General features: G+C 39.1%; 1 non-coding gene across 1 annotated transcript; it reads right to left on the bottom strand.

The window, feature by feature from the left end:
- Nucleotides 1-5282: 5282 nt before the first annotated feature.
- On the bottom strand, nt 5283-5387 carry LOC112064582 (U6 spliceosomal RNA). The gene has a single exon (XR_002891545.1). It is a non-coding gene; the product is annotated as a U6 spliceosomal RNA (small nuclear RNA).
- Between the last annotated feature and the right edge of the window lie 1961 nt (nt 5388-7348).

Here is a 7348-nt window from a genome sequence, read left to right as displayed (position 1 = left end):
AGAAGGATAGTTTTGGTGGGGTTTTATTTCCTTTTTGTTTTTAAGAGAAAATTGGTTGGATGTCAGAGCATGGGATGAGTAAGCCAAGGGTCTATATTCTGGCACGCTAGAGGTCCAAATTAAATAAGAACTCCAAGGCAGGAGAACTGTAATGTGGCAAGGAATTAGCAGATCTCAAGGGAAATGCTGTTTGTCCAGATAATCTTGGAGCAACAATAGCAAATAGAGACAGTTAAGAAAGCTTGGTCCTAATTCTTAACATTCCACCTAGCCTGCCCCCTATTTATTTTGTTTTTAACCTTCACTTATATTTGCATAGCATATGTTTTGTTGATATATGTAAGAGGTAACTGAAGAAGTCCCTGTGAGCTTTGCCAAAGCAAAGCAGCCAGAGTTACAAAGAGGCTCTTATGCAATGGCTGTTTGGAGGATGGTTGTTTGGCCAGACCAGAGGATTTTAATAGCAGACTGACTAGCAGGGTTCCAGAAAAAAAATGAAAGCTTTTAATTTAACATTAATTACTATATAATTATTCTAGAATTCTCAGCAAAGAAAATATGTATGGAAAGGAGTCTCACAGTTATACATAATAAATAAATAAAATGCTTGCTGAACGAATGAATGAATAACACATGAATCCTAAGGACCAAAAATGAAGACAAGTAGACTGAGTAAGAGTAATATGGGAGTTCCCTGGTGGTCTAGTGGTTAGGATTCGGCGCTTTCACTGCTGTGGCGCCTGGGTTCAATCCCTGGTTGGGGAACTGAGATCCCGCAAGCCGTGCAGCCAAAGAAAAAAAAAAACAAAGTAGAGTAGTACTAGTGAGATATTGGCCTAAATAGGGTAGTCTCAGTGGGGGAAGAAAAGAAAGGAATGTGTCTAGACTTAGTTCATAGTACCACCTAGATCAGACCTCTGAATAGTCAAAAAGTATGAATTAGGAAGCCTGTGACTTTTACTGTGCAATAAGCTATCAATGACACTGACTCATCATTGAATTGACACTGGCCCACGTTTCCTGACCCTCCCTCTATTCCCTTTCTGGCCAACAGCCTATCATTAGTGATTCTCCTCTAGCTGCCCTCTTCCTGCAGGTTTTCTACCCTAAGAGCAACTTAGAGGCCAACCTGGCAAGATATTTCTAGTTCTTCTAGAAGTCCCTGTGGTTCAGAAAGTATATTTTGTTGCTTTATGCTCAAGAGCATTTCAGCAGCACTGTTATATACCAGCTTCCTATATCTGCCTGCCTAGAGATATCAGTCTTCTCTTTTGATATACTTCTGTCCAGTTTCTTGGGTACCTGGCTTTTTTTCTGTCCTCCAAATTTTGGGTGCCCAGGATAGCCAGTAAGCTGGCTAGTATACCTACTATGCTCTTGGAGATCATGTCCTCTTCTGTCAGAGCACACCCCTGCTACTCATCTCCCAGGCCTTGTACTAAACTAAGATCCATAATGAATGGCCCATGCCACATAACACTGGGCACCTTGGCTGCCTGGATTCCAAAGTCAAGGCCCCATCCCATCTCCTTGATTTGACCCATGCCTGGAATCACCAAAATTTGACCTCTGTACTAGTTTTCTACTGCTGCTATAACAAATTACCACAAACTGGGTACCTTAAAAAAAAAACCCACAAATTTATTATTTTACAGTTTTGGAGGACAGAATTTTGAAATGGGTCTCACTGGCCTAAAATCAAGGTATTGGCAGGGCTGCATTCCTTCTGGAAGCTCTGGGAGAGAATCCATTACCTTGCCTTTCCAGATTCTGGAGGCTGCCTGAATTCCTTGGCTGGTGGCCTTCTTCCATTTCCTCAAAGCCAGTAACAGCCAGAGTCTTTCTCATGCTGTATCACTCTGACTCTGATTCTAGGGTCATATCTCCTTCTCTGACTATCCAGCCTCCCTGTTTCACTTATAAGGACCCTTGTGATTACATTGTGCCTACCCAGATAATCCAGAATAATCTCTTCATCTCAAAACCCTTAACTTAATCACATCTGCAAAGTCCTTTTCACCATCTAAGGTAACATATTCACAGATTCTGGGGATTAGGACATAGACATCTTTGGGGAAGGGCATTCTGCCTACCAAAAGCACCCTCCAAATTTATCTAAAAAAGTCACAGCCTTCCTATGGGGGAAGAAGTTACCACTTCAGACCCTGAGTTTAACCTGAACTCCTTATACCTGGTCCCTCCCTTCCAGTTCATTCCCCAGAGCTCTCAACATGCTGTCATGCTGCTGATCAGATGAGGTTAACTGCTGCTGATCAGACGTAGGATGTAATGTAAAAAACACTAAGATATTTTGGCAAGAGGTTGACAGATAGTGAGGAAACGGTGTAGTGGAAGGGTTTGATTAAAGTTAACTCTTGAGAAATTAAAATTGTTAGGATCTTAATAAAAGGATTATATACAGTTTGCCAGTTTAGTAAGTTTTCAGAAAGGTAGACTGTCTACCTGGTATATAACACATGCCGTATTGTTGTGTATTAATGTACCCATGGCCACAGGCCATGGGTTGAGCAGACCAGAAAGAGGAAGGTCTGACAATAAATCCTTCCTCCTAAAGCTGAGGTCCTTGCAATCTTGAAGTAGGCAATGGTGGGGTAAGAAGTGAGCAAAACCATGCTTTCCTAGCATGACCTATCTCCTGGTACATCAGTTTCACTGAAGAATAATAAAGGGGAGAATTAAGAAATTTAATTGGTAATTTAAAGCATTTTAAATTATCTCAATTTCTACAATAGAATATCATATAAACATTGCAGGATTTTTTTAAGATAAAATAGAACAGGGCCTTTTGAAAAGTTTCCCTGATCCTTTAAGGCTGTACTCCTATAGGGGGTCTGCTTGTATTCCTCAGCTGGTAGGAGTTCTCTGGTAGAACAAGCTGAGAGAACTCCCTTAAATGGTCAAGAAAGGCAGATGGAATGTCACCAAAGAACAACCTGGAGCAACTGATAGAATCTGCAGTTCAATAACATGTTTCTACCATGACTATATGGCCATTCTCCTGAATGATTGACCAGCCCCATAATACTGTATAAGACTGAGCAAAAATAGGACCAGATAAAAGAAGTGCTTTTCCACATGTGACTTTCCAAACTGAAATGTTCTTATCACAATGAGGGAATAGGACCCTCTAAATTAAAGATTTTTTCTACTATGAAATTTGCTTTTCCTATAGTTATTGACCACTGGTGTTTTTCTGGCCATGTTTTCCACTTCAAGTTCAAATACAAGTTGCTATATTTAAAACTTACACATTTTGCTTATGCTCTCCTCTAGTTCAGATCAAGAAAGGCAATGTCAGCAAGCACTCTAACTTAATCCTTGAGGCTTAAATGAACCTTAAGGTTTATAGACCCCATTTTGTGAAATGTGTCTCCATGATATTTTGCCTCTGAAAACCATGCTTCCCTTAAAATTAATACAGAGCCATCACTACTTTAAGCCAAGTTCCCTGGCTTGGGGACATGACATAGGAAACTAACCTTGGTAGTAAAGCCCATAGATCAGAAATTCTTAGATAGGTGAGATTGGTAAGGAGAAGTCTGAGACTATTTGTCTGAACAAACTGGAATAACTGACTAAATTAATGGAATAACTGACTAAAATCAGTGATGTAAGAGGTGGCCAAGGAGAGTGACTCGTGCCGTGTAACCATATTTTTCTTACACAGAGCCACGATAATCCAAAAGTGGAAAGAAAACAAAGCATTACTCAGCATGGGGCACTTGTACCATATGGAAACCCTGTAATTTCCTAAATTGATGTAAGACCTTCATTTATCACATAGCACTAGGACTAGAAATATGACCCTTAAAGACCTCACTGAGGTTAGAGTAGCAAAAAAATTGATAAGCAAAAGTCCTCTCAAACATTTTGTTAGTGTTGTGAAATCTCTTATCTCTTAACAGTAAGTTCAGTATCTGGGTCCACTGATTATGAATGGATTTAATTTCTCGAAGGAGAATAAGGACTTACACTTGCAACTGGTTGTCTTAAAATATAGCCAAGGGAATTCCCTGGCAGTCCAATGGGTAGGACTCAGTGCTTCCACTGCTGTGGGACCGGGTTCAATCCCTGATCAGGTAACTAAGATCCCACATGCCGCGCAGCGCAGCCAGAAAAAAAAAAATTATACACACACACACACACACACACAGCTGAAGCTGACAATATACTTTCCTATCACATACAAGAAACTCCAGCCAATATATAGATAAGAAGGTATACACAGCCACACCCACACCCACGTGATGCTTTAAAACAGGAATAGCCTTACCACGGAGAGGTTAGAGTTTGAATATAAAAGTACACCGAAGCCCATCACCCAAAACTGAAATTCAACATTTAATAATGCTTCCCTTTGGTTTCATTAATACAAGTGCCATAGAAGGGATAATATATTTATCAATTATTATGAAGTATTAAAACTTTCCTAACATATTGGTTTTTTACATTTTAAAGTAATTCATGCTTATGGTAACATATCAAATAATACAGAGGTATGTGAAGAAAATTTAATAGTTCCTTCCAACCTCATTGCTCAAAAATGTACTGAGTACCTATTAGTGGACCAAGGAAGTTCTAGGCTATGTAGATACAGCAATAAACAAAACAAAGTCCCTGTCCTCATACACTTAGAGTATAATGTGAGCTACAAACAAACAAGCAGTAAATAATGCCAGGTAGCAATAACTGCTATGGAGAAATATAAGGTTAGGTAAGGGATCCAGGAAGGCCTCTCTTAAGAAGTGACTTGAGCAAAGACTTGAAGGAAGTGGAGGTTAAGCCAAGTAAACATAAGGTGTTCCAAACTAAAGGAATGAAAAGTGCAGTTCTATCAGGGGAGTATGGTTGGCATGTTGCAGGAATAACAAAGAGGCTGGCGTGCATAAAGCAGATGATCTAGGAGTTGCTTGTCTTTTTATCCATTTGTAGACTCTTTGTACTTACAAAAAGTAAATGTGTGGTTATGTTACCGACTAGATACAGTTAAATTCATTTGTTTCATTTACTTTCAATTTGTAGGGATTAAAAAATTTTTTTACTTCTATAAATGGTTTGCATGGTTCCAAATTCAAATCCAGAAAGCAAAGCATATTCAGAGGTTTAGCTTCTATTGTTCTCTCTAATCTATTCCTTCCACCATAGGTAACCATCGATGAACCTTCTATTTTTTAAACACAGGAAATGCATTTGTAATTCTCTCCCTTTCTTAGATGCATGCACATCCCTCCCCACCTGTGAGGGAAATGGTAGCAAATTATTAAAACATGGAATACATGATAAATTTGAGTGTCATCCTTGCACAGGTGCCATGTTAGTCTTCTCTGTGTCATTATAATTTTGGTATATGCACTGCTGAAGCAAGCAATAAGTTAGAGTTTACATGGATAAGAGTTCAGAAGCTGGACACTGCCTGGAAAGAGATGGCTTCAGTAGGTGCCACCATGGAGAGCCTAACATAGCCAGGAGACACCAAGAAGGTACGAGGTACCGGCAGAGAGAGTAAGGTGCCAAAGGATGGGCCAAAGGCATTGAGAAAAGAAGTGAAAGGTTAACCACAGACAGACCTTGCCTACCTCACAACCCAGCCCAGGGCCTATTCTGCTTCAGCTGATGTCCCATTCCTGCCATAGAACAGGTCAATAAAGGGCTTTATTGTTTTGTTTTCTTAATGAATTCTTTAGGCACATGAGAATATAAACACAGAATCCTTCTTAGGCACAGAAAAAAATGTTTGTTTGAACAAATTCATGCCACAAAGCAAAAAACTATTCCTCAAGTTTTCTAAGTTTGAATTTTGCAATATGAGCAAGAAAAAGAAATTCTAGAGGTCATTCTAATTTGTCCCAGCAGCCTAAAATTTTAGTTAAAAGAGAAGAATAATAAAGTTTCTGCAAATTACTTCGAACATACTAAGTACCGTATTTATTACTGAGCAAACTTTATTGAGTGACTACTATGTTTAATACTCTACATTAGGTGCTGTGGAATACATAAATACAAATTAGACCTAATCCCTGCCCTTGAGAATCTTACCATCTGTGCTAGTTAGTAATTTATGACTTCTCCACTAGAAATCCATCCTTCTATGACTTGTTTCTATTCTATAACTGGACCCAATAGGCATTTCTGCTATGACAACTGGCAAAATGTTAGGCTTGGCCAATAGAGGGCACTGGAAAGACACTGTGAGGCCAGACGAGGAGGAAGGACTTTCCTTTCTTCTTCAGGTGGATTGGCTTGCAGCAGAGGCCTGGTTGTGTTCACCTCGGCAATCCACATGGTTCACTTGTGGCCCATGCCTTCAGCAAGTTTCTTCACCACAAGTGAACTTCAAGTTCCTGTGACAGCCATGTCCTCTCCTCTAAATTTCTAAGTTTTTCGGTACTATTCACTCTTCCTCAGCCAAAGGTAGTAGCTATTCCTATAGTTCCTATGGTTTATCTCTAGGCTTTCTATCCTGTGCCATTGATCTATATTTCTGTTTTTGTGCCAGTACCATACTGTCTTGATTACTGTAGCCTTGTAGTATAGTCTGAAGTCTGGGAGCCTGATTCCTCCAGCTCTGTTTTTCTTTCTCAAGATTGCTTTGGCTATTCACAGTCTTTTGAGTTTCCATACAAATTGTGAAATTTTTTGTTCTAGTTCTGTGAAAAATGCCAGTGGTAGTTTAATAGGGATTGCATTGAATCTGTTGATTGCTTTGGGTAGTAGAGTCATTTTCACAATGTTGATTCTTCCAATCCAAGAACATGGTATATCTCTCCATCTGTTTGTATCATCTTTAATTTCTTTCATCAGTGTCTTACAGTTTTCTGCATACAGGTCTTTTGTCTCCTTAGGTAGGTTTATTCCTAGATATTTTATTCTTTTTGTTGCAGTGGTAAATGGGAGTATTTCCTTAATTTCTTCTTCAGATTTTTCATCATTAGTGTATAGGAATGCAAGAGATTTCTGTGCATTAATTTTGTATCCTGCTACTTTACCAAATTCATTGACTAGCTCTAGTAGTTTTCTGGTAGCAACTTTAGGATTCTCTATGTGTAGTATCATGTTATCTGCAAACAGTGACAGATTTACATCTTCTTTTCCAATTTGTATTCCTTTTATTTCTTTTACTTCTCTGATTGCTGTGGCTAGGACTTCCAAAACTATGTTGAATAACAGTGGTGAAAGTGGACATCCTTGTCTTGTTCCTGATCTTAGAGGAAATGCTTTCAGTTTTTCACCGTTGAGGATGATGTTTGCTGTGGGTTTGTCATATATGGCCTTTATTATCTTGAGGTAGGTTCCCTCTATGCCTACTTTCTGGAGAGTTTTTATCATA

This window comes from Physeter macrocephalus, chromosome 2 (assembly GCF_002837175.3).
Source record: "Physeter macrocephalus isolate SW-GA chromosome 2, ASM283717v5, whole genome shotgun sequence".
NCBI classification, from domain to species: Eukaryota; Metazoa; Chordata; class Mammalia; order Artiodactyla; family Physeteridae; genus Physeter; species Physeter macrocephalus.
The sequence above is the reverse complement of the archived record's forward strand: the minus strand, read 5'-3'. Positions and strand labels throughout refer to the sequence as shown.